At 45.1% G+C, this 16,674-nt stretch overlaps 10 non-coding genes and 1 pseudogene across 10 annotated transcripts; all 11 read left to right on the top strand.

Annotated features, from left to right (window-relative positions):
- Positions 1-5,646: 5,646 nt before the first annotated feature.
- LOC145422149 (U1 spliceosomal RNA) lies at positions 5,647-5,791 on the top strand (annotated as a pseudogene).
- An 859-nt stretch (positions 5,792-6,650) lies between these two features.
- Positions 6,651-6,814, top strand: LOC113011439 (U1 spliceosomal RNA). The gene has a single exon (XR_003270547.2). It is a non-coding gene; the product is annotated as a U1 spliceosomal RNA (small nuclear RNA).
- An 857-nt stretch (positions 6,815-7,671) lies between these two features.
- LOC113011447 (U1 spliceosomal RNA) lies at positions 7,672-7,835 on the top strand. Its single transcript, XR_003270554.1, has one exon. It is a non-coding gene; the product is annotated as a U1 spliceosomal RNA (small nuclear RNA).
- Positions 7,836-8,692: 857 nt separating this feature from the next.
- Positions 8,693-8,856, top strand: LOC145422137 (U1 spliceosomal RNA). The gene has a single exon (XR_013903535.1). It is a non-coding gene; the product is annotated as a U1 spliceosomal RNA (small nuclear RNA).
- Positions 8,857-9,714: 858 nt separating this feature from the next.
- LOC113011437 (U1 spliceosomal RNA) lies at positions 9,715-9,878 on the top strand. Its single transcript, XR_003270545.2, has one exon. It is a non-coding gene; the product is annotated as a U1 spliceosomal RNA (small nuclear RNA).
- Positions 9,879-10,737: 859 nt separating this feature from the next.
- On the top strand, positions 10,738-10,901 carry LOC145422146 (U1 spliceosomal RNA). The gene has a single exon (XR_013903544.1). It is a non-coding gene; the product is annotated as a U1 spliceosomal RNA (small nuclear RNA).
- Positions 10,902-11,758: 857 nt separating this feature from the next.
- On the top strand, positions 11,759-11,922 carry LOC113011438 (U1 spliceosomal RNA). Its single transcript, XR_003270546.1, has one exon. It is a non-coding gene; the product is annotated as a U1 spliceosomal RNA (small nuclear RNA).
- An 858-nt stretch (positions 11,923-12,780) lies between these two features.
- On the top strand, positions 12,781-12,944 carry LOC145422144 (U1 spliceosomal RNA). The gene has a single exon (XR_013903542.1). It is a non-coding gene; the product is annotated as a U1 spliceosomal RNA (small nuclear RNA).
- An 859-nt stretch (positions 12,945-13,803) lies between these two features.
- On the top strand, positions 13,804-13,967 carry LOC145422141 (U1 spliceosomal RNA). The gene has a single exon (XR_013903539.1). It is a non-coding gene; the product is annotated as a U1 spliceosomal RNA (small nuclear RNA).
- Positions 13,968-14,826: 859 nt separating this feature from the next.
- LOC113011444 (U1 spliceosomal RNA) lies at positions 14,827-14,990 on the top strand. Its single transcript, XR_003270551.1, has one exon. It is a non-coding gene; the product is annotated as a U1 spliceosomal RNA (small nuclear RNA).
- Positions 14,991-15,848: 858 nt separating this feature from the next.
- On the top strand, positions 15,849-16,012 carry LOC145422140 (U1 spliceosomal RNA). Its single transcript, XR_013903538.1, has one exon. It is a non-coding gene; the product is annotated as a U1 spliceosomal RNA (small nuclear RNA).
- Positions 16,013-16,674: the final 662 nt, after the last annotated feature.

The following is a 16,674-nucleotide window of genomic DNA, read 5'->3' as shown; positions in this document are numbered from 1 at the left end:
AAGAACATGAAAACATTACTGTTGGCCACATGTCGGCAAAGTTATGTGACATTAGTGACGTTTGTACTAACTTGGTTTTAAAGCCTTTACTTTAAAAAAAAATACGCCGTTCAATAGCTGACCTTAATCTTACAGAGAATGATCAAAGCTCATGTAGAAACAAACAAACAAATGAACAAAAGATTTTCTCCTTCAATTCCTTCAAACAATGCTGTATGTAGCGTTTCCAGCTGTTAGTATCATAGTTGCTAGGCAACCTGGGCATCGCAACGGAGGCTAGACCGTCACATTTCACAAGCCTCGCACTTCCGGCCTTAGCGGTCTTTAAGTACGCGGCCCTTGAGGATCGTTGAGGCTGCGTACTTTAAGGCTGCAGACCCTGAATTGGGATACAGCCGATGTGTCTGCTCTTCTCTCGGTGTGCCCTTTGAACTGGCACAAAATGTGTGTTAGGCACCATCAGCCAGAGTGCTGGATGTGGAAAGGGGACCCCTGTCTCCCACGCTGGCAACTCATACTTACCTGGCAGGGGAGATACCATGATCACGAAGGTGGTTCACCCAGACCCACCATGGCGACAATGACTGCTAACATGGCAGGTTCCAGGAGGAATGCTGTGCGTTTTGAGATGCAAGAGAATTGCGAAATGGACCGACTACAGTTCAGCAGGATTGTTATCCAGAAAGAGTTGGGATACTCGCCAATGCAGATCGACTACATCTTTGGCCTGCCGGGAAAGAAAAGTTACGAGGTGATTTTCGCCACCAGTACCTTCTACGAATCATGTTTGAGTAAATTTAACAGACTCAAACAAACTAGACCTCAGCTGGAGAACATCAAAATGACACCGTTATCCGGTAGAGAGACTAAAGCGGTGACAGTGATTATGCACTCTGAATACGTGAGAATGGAAGACATTAAGACCTGGTTGTCTTTCAAATGTGTGGTGAAGAGAGGTTTGGACTTAAAAGATGAAGACGGAATTAGAACAGGTGCATATCGTTTCTACGTCCACCTGCAGAGAGATGAGACCTCGGGTGATTTGATCCACCTGCCCCCAATTATCCAATTGGGAGCAATTAGAGGATATGTTTTCTACCCGGGGCAACCAAAGACATGCCGCAAATGCGGTGGTAATGACCATCTAGCCGCAGAGTGTGAGAATGTAGTCTGCAAAAACTGTAAAAGTGAAGAGCACACTACAATTGAATGTCCTGTACCGCGGAAATGTAATCTTTGTGGGGGTGACGGACATACCTTTAGGGCATGCCCCCAATCCTACGCAAATAAAGTGAAAAAACCTCATCAACAATTAATTGAGGAGATGCCAGTCTTAATTGGAGGAGGTCTGCCAGTTGTTGAAGAGGTAATTAACAATCAAGTCAACGAGTTCCAGCAAGAAGAAGTTGAGGACCAAACGACCTTCAGCTGGGGTGGGGAACAAGCTGAAGTGCCCCCCCGCTCCTCCCAAGTGATCACCAGTGAGGACGTAGCGACGGAGGAGAAGAAAGTATCTCAAATAGATACGGAGCCTAAGATACAGGACGAGATCCAGGAGGAGATGACCGTGCCTTCGGGTACCCATATCACTTCACAGCCATCGACATCCCAAGAGTGCAGAGACATGCTTGACTACATGTTTTCTGAGATTTCAACGTTACAATCAAACAAAACTATCACTTTGGAAGAAGAAGGTTTTTCATTACCACCTTGTGACATTGAAGATAACATAACTATTTTTTCTGAATTGCTACCACAAGTAAATATAAGTGTAGCACCGACATCACAAAAACGACAGATAAACACTTCAACAGAATCGTCTACAGGGATTTTGGAATCAGAAAGTCGGGACCAAATAGACTCCCCGTCAATACCCGTACTGGAAGAACAAAGACTGATATCTACTCAGGGAGTTGTTCACGAAAGTCAACAGGAAGGTAAGGACGCGAGCGCCCCCTTTACGGCATGGCTCCCACGGAAAAAGAAAAAGAAGAAGATAAAAACATAGTAAGAGACTTTATTAATAAAGCCAGAGAGTTAAAGATTCCACCTATTTAGTACAAACATAAACTCCTTCTATGTATCGACAATCAACACAAGGGGGTTGAACGATGCAGTGAAGTGTCAATCTGTCTTTAACGTATTACACGAAATAGGTGGGGACATTTGTCTTCTTCAAGAATGTGCCCTTCCCTTTATGGACAATTACACGAAGTTCACAAATCGATGGACATATGGCCAATCTGTTTGGTCAGGGGATAATCAAAATCGGATGTCTGGTATAGGTATTTTGATCAACAATAAAACAGTTAAGATAGAAAAAGTGGAGGTTGTGGTGGACGGAAGAGCTTTATGTATGGATGTAGAAAAAAACGGGAGTAAAATCAGGATTATTAACGTCTATGGACACACAGATTCGAAAGAACGGGCAGCCTTATTTCAACTGTTACAACCATTTCTTTGTAATAGAAGACAGGTAATAATGGGTGGGGACTTTAACTGTACACCGGAAATAAGTGGAATCCAGGGCGCGGCCCCAACAGTGAAGAAAGATTCAAGTACTTGTGCTTTAGACAACCTAATTAAAGACAGTAAATTAAAAGACGTGTTCAGAGTTCTTAACCCGTCAGACCCTGGATACACCTGGTCTAATAATAAGTCCTTTTCACGGATTGACTTTCTGTTTGCCAGTGAAAGCTTAATACCCCTATCATGTAAAGTGGAACCAGTACCCTTTTCTGATCACCATAAGGTAATGTGTGGATTTAGGATTCAATCTTCTTTTCAGTCGGCCCCAGGACCATGGAAACTAAACTTGAATCTTTTGAAAGACGGCAAAGTGACGGGAAGGTATAAATTAAAATTACAGCAATGGGTCTCCCTACAACCACTATATGAATCGGTAGGGGAATGGTGGGAGAGTATAAAGATTAGGACCCAAGTATTTTTTAGTCTTGAAGGGAAAAGGCAGGCAAAGAGAAGGCGACAATGGTTATTGAGAAAGCAAGCAAAATTACAAAGGTTCTATAACCTTTTGAATTTGGGCTTTGATGTTAGCGAAGAGATTACGAACCTGAAAAAAGAAATGATGGTTTCTTTAAATGAGAAAAGCAAGGGAGTATTAATAAGGAGTAGAGTAAAACATGCGGAAGAAAATGAAAAATGCACGAGATATTTCTTTAAAAAATTGTATAAAGCTAAGCCTGCAGTTGACACCCTTATAAATGAAGAAGGAAAAGAAGTGAAAAGCACTCAAGAAATTTTAAAGGTAGTACATTCCTTTTACACCAATTTGTACAAAGAACAAAATATGGATGAGGAGACTGTAGAATCCTTTATCTCTAAGTTAACAAAAAAATTAGACCCAGAAGATAGTATAATTTTAGACGAAAGTATAACATTAGAGGAAATCACAAGAGCCATGGAAAGTATGCAAGATAATAAGTCACCAGGTATGGACGGCTTACCTAAGGAATACTACCAGGCCTTTTGGGAACAACTTAGCCCCTCGTTGTGTAAGGTTTACAAAGAAGCGTGGGATAAAGGCATATGGTCAACGTCCATGAATACTGGAGTGATTTCCCTACTATGGAAAAAGGGTACTAAAAAAAACTTGAGAAACTGGAGACCACTGACATTGTTAGGGGTAGACATTAAGATTTTATCTAAAGCCCTTTTTTTCCGTCTTCAGACAGTAGTATCTAAGTTAGTTGGAACGGAACAAACATGTGGGATACAAGGACGTAAAATGACAGATAGTCTAGCGATTATAAGGGACAGTTACCTCTATAGTTTAGAGCGGAACATCCCCCTTTGTATGTTAGGTCTGGATTTAGAAAAGGCCTTTGACAATGTCAGTCACGCCTTTCTGATGAAAGTGCTTGATAGTTTAGGTTTTGGGGAAGGTTTTAGGAGATGGGTCCAGGTGTTATATACTGGATGTAGTAGTGTTGTTGTTGTGAATGGGGTACAGACTGCTACGGTCCCAGTGAAATCAGGAGTAAGACAGGGATGTCCTTTGTCCCCTATTTTGTTTATATTGGTGATGGAGCCACTGGCATGTGCACTAAGAGCTAATGAGCTAATTAAGGGGCTGATCCCGCCAGGTAGCGGAGGGTTGGAAATAAAATTCTCCATGTATATGGATGATATAACTCTGCTGCTTACAGATAATAAGTCGATCGAGGCAAGTTTGGCAGTTTGTGAAGCTTTTACCAAAGCCTCAGGGATGAAAATTAACAAAGAGAAGAGTGAGGTGATTTACTTTAAGTGGCGTGAGATTAAAGAAAAAATGGGATTGCAAGAAAAATCAGAAACGTTGAAAATTTTAGGGGTGGAAATAGGAGAAAATATGAGAATTAAGAATTGGAATTCAAAATTACAAAAAATACAAGGGAAACTGTTGAACTGGAAAGATAGGGAACTCTCCTTTATAGGTAAGGTTCTGGTAATAAAAGCTGAAGTAATAGCTTCTATAGCATTTTTGGCAACGACGTTGCCAATCCCTTATGAAATATTAACTTCATTGAGGAAGGCGATGTTTCATTTCCTTTGGGGAGGTCAACATGAGAGAGCAAAGAGGGAAGTTATGTACAAACCAGTAGGGAAAGGGGGGAGAGCAGTACCAGAATTAGAGTCCAAGTGCAATGCGATGTTTATCACCCCAATTCTTAAGGCATGTTTTAGTGATCCTAAAGATAAACTTTGGCCATACTTTACTAGGTTTTGGGTGGGTCGGAAAGTTTTGCAGGCGTGGGGTGTGCGCCCCCCCCTTAACGTGCCCTTTTCTGAACAATATCCTGTAATCTACAAGGTAGTGTTTAGTTTGCTGAAACGCCTCCAGACTAGGATAACCCTTCAGGAGATAACGCGCGCAACTATAGAGGAGACATTGTTTCCAATAGGTAGCATGTCACCGATAGGAAAATTGCGTGAAACTCATACTAAAATGGCTTGGGGTAATGTAAATAACAAATGCCTGCTAAATCCCCATAAAGACTTAGCGTGGCAAGCCGTTCAAGAATGTTTGCCGACAAGAGCCTTTTTGAAAAAAAGGGAGTGCACGAGGAGTGCCCAATGTCCAAGAAAGAGGTGTGGGGGTGATGAAACGGTTAAACATTTATTTTGGGAATGTTTTTTTGCACAAAAAGTGTGGGGCCTACTAAGACAGTGGTTGAAAGATTTAAGTAAAGAAGAGTTGACATATGAACTTATAATGTATGGGAATTTGGAAAAAACCGGGGAAAAAAGGGAAATGTGTTGGTGGATAATGGTGAATTGTGTTAAAGATGCTCTGTGGAGAGCGAGAAACATCTGTGTATTTAAAAAATATGAAATATCTGAAAGAGTTGTAATCAATAGTATGGTTTGTTTGTTAAAGGATTATATTATGAGAATCTCACTTGGAAATAATGAAGAAGACAAAAGAAAGCTGTGGAAAGTACCAAGGAAGTATTTGAATATTTGTATGTAGGATAAGGTGAGAGTATTGTGTGTTTGTTTACTCGACCTTTGTGTTTGTTTTTTTTTCCCCCTTGTGGGTTTCCCCATCTTGGGTTTTGATTTCAGAGTTTTGGCCGTTTATTTGTTTTTATTTCCTTATGAATGAACAGATGTAATTTTGATTATGAACAATAAAACTCTTTGAAAATTGGAAAATTGAAATTGGTTCACCCAGGGCGAGGCTCAGCCATTGCACTGCGGTTGTGCTGACCCCTGTGAATTCCCCAAATGCGGGAATCTCAACTGCATAATTTGTGGTAGTGGGGGACTGCGTTCGCGCTCTCCCCTCACTCTTGTGTTCAACAGCAAAGATCCATGGCTGTATCCCAATTCAGGGTCTGCAGCCTTAAAGGCCGCATTTTAAGGCCGATTACTTCACCGTGAGGCGACAAAGGCTGTCCCAATTCGAAGGCTGCTCGAAATGCGGCCCTCAAATGCGTCCTTCATTTCCCTGAATTTTAAGGACGTGGCGGTGTAGACTTCGCGGCCCAACATATCCCAGAATGCATAGCGCCGCAGTGGGTGTGGATAATTTTGCCGAAAAAAAACGGCGGACGAGGGGCAGCCGAAGAGTAAACTTTAAGTAAGTACTGAATATTATGTCACTTATTTATGTGCAAATGTTTAATAACGAAGAACATGAAAACATTACTGTTGGCCACATGTCGGCAAAGTTATGTGACATTAGTGACGTTTGTACTAACTTGGTTTTAAAGCCTTTACTTTAAAAAAAAATACGCCGTTCAATAGCTGACCTTAATCTTACAGAGAATGATCAAAGCTCATGTAGAAACAAACAAACAAATGAACAAAAGATTTTCTCCTTCAATTCCTTCAAACAATGCTGTATGTAGCGTTTCCAGCTGTTAGTATCATGGTTGCTAGGCAACCTGGGCATCGCAACGGAGGCTAGACCGTCACATTTCACAAGCCTCGCACTTCCGGGCCTTAGCGGTCTTTAAGTACGCGGCCCTTGAGGATCGTTGAGGCTGCGTACTTTAAGGCTGCAGACCCTGAATTGGGATACAGCCGATGTGTCTGCTCTTCTCTCGGTGTGCCCTTTAAACTGGCACAAAATGTGTGTTAGGCACCATCAGCCAGAGTGCTGGATGTGGAAAGGGGACCCCTGTCTCCCACGCTGGCAACTCATACTTACCTGGCAGGGGAGATACCATGATCACAAAGGTGGTTCACCCAGGGCGAGGCTCAACCATTGCACTGCGGTTGTGCTGACCCCTGTGAATTCCCCAAATGCGGGAATCTCAACTGCATAATTTGTGGTAGTGGGGGACTGCGTTTGCGCTCTCCCCTCACTCTTGTGTTCAAAAGCAAAGATCCATGGCTGTATCCCAATTCAGGGTCTGCAGCCTTAAAGGCCGCATTTTAAGGCCGATTACTTCACCGTGAGGCGACAAAGGCTGTCCCAATTCGAAGGCTGCTCGAAATGCGGCCCTCAAATGCGTCCTTCATTTCCCTGAATTTTAAGGACGTGGCGGTGTAGACTTCGCGGCCCAACATATCCCAGAATGCATAGCGCCGCAGTGGGTGTGGATAATTTTGCCGAAAAAAAACGGCGGACGAGGGGCAGCCGAAGAGTAAACTTTAAGTAAGTACTGAATATTATGTCACTTATTTATGTGCAAATGTTTAATAACGAAGAACATGAAAACATTACTGTTGGCCACATGTCGGCAAAGTTATGTGACATTAGTGACGTTTGTACTAACTTGGTTTTAAAGCCTTTACTTTAAAAAAATACGCCGTTCAATAGCTGACCTTAATCTTACAGAGAATGATCAAAGCTCATGTAGAAACAAACAAACAAATGAACAAAAGATTTTCTCCTTCAATTCCTTCAAACAATGCTGTATGTAGCGTTTCCAGCTGTTAGTATCATGGTTGCTAGGCAACCTGGGCATCGCAACGGAGGCTAGACCGTCACATTTCACAAGCCTCGCACTTCCGGGCCTTAGCGGTCTTTAAGTACGCGGCCCTTGAGGATCGTTGAGGCTGCGTACTTTAAGGCTGCAGACCCTGAATTGGGATACAGCCGATGTGTCTGCTCTTCTCTCGGTGTGCCCTTTAAACTGGCACAAAATGTGTGTTAGGCACCATCAGCCAGAGTGCTGGATGTGGAAAGGGGACCCCTGTCTCCCACGCTGGTAACTCATACTTACCTGGCAGGGGAGATACCATGATCACAAAGGTGGTTCACCCAGGGCGAGGCTCAACCATTGCACTGCGGTTGTGCTGACCCCTGTGAATTCCCCAAATGCGGGAATCTCAACTGCATAATTTGTGGTAGTGGGGGACTGCGTTCGCGCTCTCCCCTCACTCTTGTGTTCAAAAGCAAAGATCCATGGCTGTATCCCAATTCAGGGTCTGCAGCCTTAAAGGCCGCATTTTAAGGCCGATTACTTCACCGTGAGGCGACAAAGGCTGTCCCAATTCGAAGGCTGCTCGAAATGCGGCCCTCAAATGCGTCCTTCATTTCCCTGAATTTTAAGGACGTGGCGGTGTAGACTTCGCGGCCCAACATATCCCAGAATGCATAGCGCCGCAGTGGGTGTGGATAATTTTGCCGAAAAAAAACGGCGGACGAGGGGCAGCCGAAGAGTAAACTTTAAGTAAGTACTGAATATTATGTCACTTATTTATGTGCAAATGTTTAATAACGAAGAACATGAAAACATTACTGTTGGCCACATGTCGGCAAAGTTATGTGACATTAGTGACGTTTGTACTAACTTGGTTTTAAAGCCTTTACTTTAAAAAAATACGCCGTTCAATAGCTGACCTTAATCTTACAGAGAATGATCAAAGCTCATGTAGAAACAAACAAACAAATGAACAAAAGATTTTCTCCTTCAATTCCTTCAAACAATGCTGTATGTAGCGTTTCCAGCTGTTAGTATCATGGTTGCTAGGCAACCTGGGCATCGCAACGGAGGCTAGACCGTCACATTTCACAAGCCTCGCACTTCCGGGCCTTAGCGGTCTTTAAGTACGCGGCCCTTGAGGATCGTTGAGGCTGCGTACTTTAAGGCTGCAGACCCTGAATTGGGATACAGCCGATGTGTCTGCTCTTCTCTCGGTGTGCCCTTTAAACTGGCACAAAATGTGTGTTAGGCACCATCAGCCAGAGTGCTGGATGTGGAAAGGGGACCCCTGTCTCCCACGCTGGCAACTCATACTTACCTGGCAGGGGAGATACCATGATCACGAAGGTGGTTCACCCAGGGCGAGGCTCAACCATTGCACTGCGGTTGTGCTGACCCCTGTGAATTCCCCAAATGTGGGAATCTCAACTGCATAATTTCTGGTAGTGGGGGACTGCGTTCGCGCTCTCCCCTCACTCTTGTGTTCAAAAGCAAAGATCCATGGCTGTATCCCAATTCAGGGTCTGCAGCCTTAAAGGCCGCATTTTAAGGCCGATTACTTCACCGTGAGGCGACAAAGGCTGTCCCAATTCGAAGGCTGCTCGAAATGCGGCCCTCAAATGCGTCCTTCATTTCCCTGAATTTTAAGGACGTGGCGGTGTAGACTTCGCGGCCCAACATATCCCAGAATGCATAGCGCCGCAGTGGGTGTGGATAATTTTGCCGAAAAAAAACGGCGGACGAGGGGCAGCCGAAGAGTAAACTTTAAGTAAGTACTGAATATTATGTCACTTATTTATGTGCAAATGTTTAATAACGAAGAACATGAAAACATTACTGTTGGCCACATGTCGGCAAAGTTATGTGACATTAGTGACGTTTGTACTAACTTGGTTTTAAAGCCTTTACTTTAAAAAAAAATACGCCGTTCAATAGCTGACCTTAATCTTACAGAGAATGATCAAAGCTCATGTAGAAACAAACAAACAAATGAACAAAAGATTTTCTCCTTCAATTCCTTCAAACAATGCTGTATGTAGCGTTTCCAGCTGTTAGTATCATAGTTGCTAGGCAACCTGGGCATCGCAACGGAGGCTAGACCGTCACATTTCACAAGCCTCGCACTTCCGGCCTTAGCGGTCTTTAAGTACGCGGCCCTTGAGGATCGTTGAGGCTGCGTACTTTAAGGCTGCAGACCCTGAATTGGGATACAGCCGATGTGTCTGCTCTTCTCTCGGTGTGCCCTTTGAACTGGCACAAAATGTGTGTTAGGCACCATCAGCCAGAGTGCTGGATGTGGAAAGGGGACCCCTGTCTCCCACGCTGGCAACTCATACTTACCTGGCAGGGGAGATACCATGATCACGAAGGTGGTTCACCCAGGGCGAGGCTCAGCCATTGCACTGCGGTTGTGCTGACCCCTGTGAATTCCCCAAATGCGGGAATCTCAACTGCATAATTTGTGGTAGTGGGGGACTGCGTTCGCGCTCTCCCCTCACTCTTGTGTTCAAAAGCAAAGATCCATGGCTGTATCCCAATTCAGGGTCTGCAGCCTTAAAGGCCGCATTTTAAGGCCGATTACTTCACCGTGAGGCGACAAAGGCTGTCCCAATTCGAAGGCTGCTCGAAATGCGGCCCTCAAATGCGTCCTTCATTTCCCTGAATTTTAAGGACGTGGCGGTGTAGACTTCGCGGCCCAACATATCCCAGAATGCATAGCGCCGCAGTGGGTGTGGATAATTTTGCCGAAAAAAAACGGCGGACGAGGGGCAGCCGAAGAGTAAACTTTAAGTAAGTACTGAATATTATGTCACTTATTTATGTGCAAATGTTTAATAACGAAGAACATGAAAACATTACTGTTGGCCACATGTCGGCAAAGTTATGTGACATTAGTGACGTTTGTACTAACTTGGTTTTAAAGCCTTTACTTTAAAAAAAAATACGCCGTTCAATAGCTGACCTTAATCTTACAGAGAATGATCAAAGCTCATGTAGAAACAAACAAACAAATGAACAAAAGATTTTCTCCTTCAATTCCTTCAAACAATGCTGTATGTAGTGTTTCCAGCTGTTAGTATCATGGTTGCTAGGCAACCTGGGCATCGCAACGGAGGCTAGACCGTCACATTTCACAAGCCTCGCACTTCCGGGCCTTAGCGGTCTTTAAGTACGCGGCCCTTGAGGATCGTTGAGGCTGCGTACTTTAAGGCTGCAGACCCTGAATTGGGATACAGCCGATGTGTCTGCTCTTCTCTCGGTGTGCCCTTTAAACTGGCACAAAATGTGTGTTAGGCACCATCAGCCAGAGTGCTGGATGTGGAAAGGGGACCCCTGTCTCCCACGCTGGCAACTCATACTTACCTGGCAGGGGAGATACCATGATCACAAAGGTGGTTCACCCAGGGCGAGGCTCAACCATTGCACTGCGGTTGTGCTGACCCCTGTGAATTCCCCAAATGCGGGAATCTCAACTGCATAATTTGTGGTAGTGGGGGACTGCGTTTGCGCTCTCCCCTCACTCTTGTGTTCAAAAGCAAAGATCCATGGCTGTATCCCAATTCAGGGTCTGCAGCCTTAAAGGCCGCATTTTAAGGCCGATTACTTCACCGTGAGGCGACAAAGGCTGTCCCAATTCGAAGGCTGCTCGAAATGCGGCCCTCAAATGCGTCCTTCATTTCCCTGAATTTTAAGGACGTGGCGGTGTAGACTTCGCGGCCCAACATATCCCAGAATGCATAGCGCCGCAGTGGGTGTGGATAATTTTGCCGAAAAAAAACGGCGGACGAGGGGCAGCCGAAGAGTAAACTTTAAGTAAGTACTGAATATTATGTCACTTATTTATGTGCAAATGTTTAATAACGAAGAACATGAAAACATTACTGTTGGCCACATGTCGGCAAAGTTATGTGACATTAGTGACGTTTGTACTAACTTGGTTTTAAAGCCTTTACTTTAAAAAAATACGCCGTTCAATAGCTGACCTTAATCTTACAGAGAATGATCAAAGCTCATGTAGAAACAAACAAACAAATGAACAAAAGATTTTCTCCTTCAATTCCTTCAAACAATGCTGTATGTAGCGTTTCCAGCTGTTAGTATCATGGTTGCTAGGCAACCTGGGCATCGCAACGGAGGCTAGACCGTCACATTTCACAAGCCTCGCACTTCCGGGCCTTAGCTGTCTTTAAGTACGCGGCCCTTGAGGATCGTTGAGGCTGCGTACTTTAAGGCTGCAGACCCTGAATTGGGATACAGCCGATGTGTCTGCTCTTCTCTCGGTGTGCCCTTTAAACTGGCACAAAATGTGTGTTAGGCACCATCAGCCAGAGTGCTGGATGTGGAAAGGGGACCCCTGTCTCCCACGCTGGTAACTCATACTTACCTGGCAGGGGAGATACCATGATCACGAAGGTGGTTCACCCAGGGCGAGGCTCAACCATTGCACTGCGGTTGTGCTGACCCCTGTGAATTCCCCAAATGTGGGAATCTCAACTGCATAATTTCTGGTAGTGGGGGACTGCGTTCGCGCTCTCCCCTCACTCTTGTGTTCAAAAGCAAAGATCCATGGCTGTATCCCAATTCAGGGTCTGCAGCCTTAAAGGCCGCATTTTAAGGCCGATTACTTCACCGTGAGGCGACAAAGGCTGTCCCAATTCGAAGGCTGCTCGAAATGCGGCCCTCAAATGCGTCCTTCATTTCCCTGAATTTTAAGGACGTGGCGGTGTAGACTTCGCGGCCCAACATATCCCAGAATGCATAGCGCCGCAGTGGGTGTGGATAATTTTGCCGAAAAAAAACGGCGGACGAGGGGCAGCCGAAGAGTAAACTTTAAGTAAGTACTGAATATTATGTCACTTATTTATGTGCAAATGTTTAATAACGAAGAACATGAAAACATTACTGTTGGCCACATGTCGGCAAAGTTATGTGACATTAGTGACGTTTGTACTAACTTGGTTTTAAAGCCTTTACTTTAAAAAAAAATACGCCGTTCAATAGCTGACCTTAATCTTACAGAGAATGATCAAAGCTCATGTAGAAACAAACAAACAAATGAACAAAAGATTTTCTCCTTCAATTCCTTCAAACAATGCTGTATGTAGCGTTTCCAGCTGTTAGTATCATAGTTGCTAGGCAACCTGGGCATCGCAACGGAGGCTAGACCGTCACATTTCACAAGCCTCGCACTTCCGGCCTTAGCGGTCTTTAAGTACGCGGCCCTTGAGGATCGTTGAGGCTGCGTACTTTAAGGCTGCAGACCCTGAATTGGGATACAGCCGATGTGTCTGCTCTTCTCTCGGTGTGCCCTTTGAACTGGCACAAAATGTGTGTTAGGCACCATCAGCCAGAGTGCTGGATGTGGAAAGGGGACCCCTGTCTCCCACGCTGGCAACTCATACTTACCTGGCAGGGGAGATACCATGATCACGAAGGTGGTTCACCCAGGGCGAGGCTCAGCCATTGCACTGCGGTTGTGCTGACCCCTGTGAATTCCCCAAATGCGGGAATCTCAACTGCATAATTTGTGGTAGTGGGGGACTGCGTTCGCGCTCTCCCCTCACTCTTGTGTTCAAAAGCAAAGATCCATGGCTGTATCCCAATTCAGGGTCTGCAGCCTTAAAGGCCGCATTTTAAGGCCGATTACTTCACCGTGAGGCGACAAAGGCTGTCCCAATTCGAAGGCTGCTCGAAATGCGGCCCTCAAATGCGTCCTTCATTTCCCTGAATTTTAAGGACGTGGCGGTGTAGACTTCGCGGCCCAACATATCCCAGAATGCATAGCGCCGCAGTGGGTGTGGATAATTTTGCCGAAAAAAAACGGCGGACGAGGGGCAGCCGAAGAGTAAACTTTAAGTAAGTACTGAATATTATGTCACTTATTTATGTGCAAATGTTTAATAACGAAGAACATGAAAACATTACTGTTGGCCACATGTCGGCAAAGTTATGTGACATTAGTGACGTTTGTACTAACTTGGTTTTAAAGCCTTTACTTTAAAAAAAAATACGCCGTTCAATAGCTGACCTTAATCTTACAGAGAATGATCAAAGCTCATGTAGAAACAAACAAACAAATGAACAAAAGATTTTCTCCTTCAATTCCTTCAAACAATGCTGTATGTAGCGTTTCCAGCTGTTAGTATCATGGTTGCTAGGCAACCTGGGCATCGCAACGGAGGCTAGACCGTCACATTTCACAAGCCTCGCACTTCCGGGCCTTAGCGGTCTTTAAGTACGCAGCCCTTGAGGATCGTTGAGGCTGCGTACTTTAAGGCTGCAGACCCTGAATTGGGATACAGCCGATGTGTCTGCTCTTCTCTCGGTGTGCCCTTTAAACTGGCACAAAATGTGTGTTAGGCACCATCAGCCAGAGTGCTGGATGTGGAAAGGGGACCCCTGTCTCCCACGCTGGTAACTCATACTTACCTGGCAGGGGAGATACCATGATCACAAAGGTGGTTCACCCAGGGCGAGGCTCAACCATTGCACTGCGGTTGTGCTGACCCCTGTGAATTCCCCAAATGCGGGAATCTCAACTGCATAATTTGTGGTAGTGGGGGACTGCGTTCGCGCTCTCCCCTCACTCTTGTGTTCAAAAGCAAAGATCCATGGCTGTATCCCAATTCAGGGTCTGCAGCCTTAAAGGCCGCATTTTAAGGCCGATTACTTCACCGTGAGGCGACAAAGGCTGTCCCAATTCGAAGGCTGCTCGAAATGCGGCCCTCAAATGCGTCCTTCATTTCCCTGAATTTTAAGGACGTGGCGGTGTAGACTTCGCGGCCCAACATATCCCAGAATGCATAGCGCCGCAGTGGGTGTGGATAATTTTGCCGAAAAAAAACGGCGGACGAGGGGCAGCCGAAGAGTAAACTTTAAGTAAGTACTGAATATTATGTCACTTATTTATGTGCAAATGTTTAATAACGAAGAACATGAAAACATTACTGTTGGCCACATGTCGGCAAAGTTATGTGACATTAGTGACGTTTGTACTAACTTGGTTTTAAAGCCTTTACTTTAAAAAAAAATACGCCGTTCAATAGCTGACCTTAATCTTACAGAGAATGATCAAAGCTCATGTAGAAACAAACAAACAAATGAACAAAAGATTTTCTCCTTCAATTCCTTCAAACAATGCTGTATGTAGCGTTTCCAGCTGTTAGTATCATGGTTGCTAGGCAACCTGGGCATCGCAACGGAGGCTAGACCGTCACATTTCACAAGCCTCGCACTTCCGGGCCTTAGCGGTCTTTAAGTACGCGGCCCTTGAGGATCGTTGAGGCTGCGTACTTTAAGGCTGCAGACCCTGAATTGGGATACAGCCGATGTGTCTGCTCTTCTCTCGGTGTGCCCTTTAAACTGGCACAAAATGTGTGTTAGGCACCATCAGCCAGAGTGCTGGATGTGGAAAGGGGACCCCTGTCTCCCTCGCTGGTAACTCATACTTACCTGGCAGGGGAGATACCATGATCACAAAGGTGGTTCACCCAGGGCGAGGCTCAACCATTGCACTGCGGTTGTGCTGACCCCTGTGAATTCCCCAAATGCGGGAATCTCAACTGCATAATTTGTGGTAGTGGGGGACTGCGTTCGCGCTCTCCCCTCACTCTTGTGTTCAAAAGCAAAGATCCATGGCTGTATCCCAATTCAGGGTCTGCAGCCTTAAAGGCCGCATTTTAAGGCCGATTACTTCACCGTGAGGCGACAAAGGCTGTCCCAATTCGAAGGCTGCTCGAAATGCGGCCCTCAAATGCGTCCTTCATTTCCCTGAATTTTAAGGACGTGGCGGTGTAGACTTCGCGGCCCAACATATCCCAGAATGCATAGCGCCGCAGTGGGTGTGGATAATTTTGCCGAAAAAAAACGGCGGACGAGGGGCAGCCGAAGAGTAAACTTTAAGTAAGTACTGAATATTATGTCACTTATTTATGTGCAAATGTTTAATAACGAAGAACATGAAAACATTACTGTTGGCCACATGTCGGCAAAGTTATGTGACATTAGTGACGTTTGTACTAACTTGGTTTTAAAGCCTTTACTTTAAAAAAAAATACGCCGTTCAATAGCTGACCTTAATCTTACAGAGAATGATCAAAGCTCATGTAGAAACAAACAAACAAATGAACAAAAGATTTTCTCCTTCAATTCCTTCAAACAATGCTGTATGTAGCATTTCCAGCTGTTAGTATCATGGTTGCTAGGCAACCTGGGCATCGCAACGGAGGCTAGACCGTCACATTTCACAAGCCTCGCACTTCCGGCCTTAGCGGTCTTTAAGTACGCGGCCCTTGAGGATCGTTGAGGCTGCGTACTTTAAGGCTGCAGACCCTGAATTGGGATACAGCCGATGTGTCTGCTCTTCTCTCGGTGTGCCCTTTAAACTGGCACAAAATGTGTGTTAGGCACCATCAGCCAGAGTGCTGGATGTGGAAAGGGGACCCCTGTCTCCCACGCTGGCAACTCATACTTACCTGGCAGGGGAGATACCATGATCACAAAGGTGGTTCACCCAGGGCGAGGCTCAACCATTGCACTGCGGTTGTGCTGACCCCTGTGAATTCCCCAAATGCGGGAATCTCAACTGCATAATTTGTGGTAGTGGGGGACTGCGTTCGCGCTCTCCCCTCACTCTTGTGTTCAAAAGCAAAGATCCATGGCTGTATCCCAATTCAGGGTCTGCAGCCTTAAAGGCCGCATTTTAAGGCCGATTACTTCACCGTGAGGCGACAAAGGCTGTCCCAATTCGAAGGCTGCTCGAAATGCGGCCCTCAAATGCGTCCTTCATTTCCCTGAATTTTAAGGACGTGGCGGTGTAGACTTCGCGGCCCAACATATCCCAGAATGCATAGCGCCGCAGTGGGTGTGGATAATTTTGCCGAAAAAAAACGGCGGACGAGGGGCAGCCGAAGAGTAAACTTTAAGTAAGTACTGAATATTATGTCACTTATTTATGTGCAAATGTTTAATAACGAAGAACATGAAAACATTACTGTTGGCCACATGTCGGCAAAGTTATGTGACATTAGTGACGTTTGTACTAACTTGGTTTTAAAGCCTTTACTTTAAAAAAAAATACGCCGTTCAATAGCTGACCTTAATCTTACAGAGAATGATCAAAGCTCATGTAGAAACAAACAAACAAATGAACAAAAGATTTTCTCCTTCAATTCCTTCAAACAATGCTGTATGTAGCGTTTCCAGCTGTTAGTATCATGGTTGCTAGGCAACCTGGGCATCGCAACGGAGGCTAGACCGTCACATTTCACAAGCCTCGCACTTCCGGCCTTAG

The sequence above is a fragment of the Astatotilapia calliptera genome, chromosome 18 (genome assembly GCF_964374335.1).
Source record: "Astatotilapia calliptera chromosome 18, fAstCal68.1, whole genome shotgun sequence".
Taxonomy (NCBI): Eukaryota; Metazoa; Chordata; class Actinopteri; order Cichliformes; family Cichlidae; genus Astatotilapia; species Astatotilapia calliptera.
Note: the sequence above shows the minus strand (reverse complement) of the source record. Positions and strands in the feature narration are given on the sequence as shown.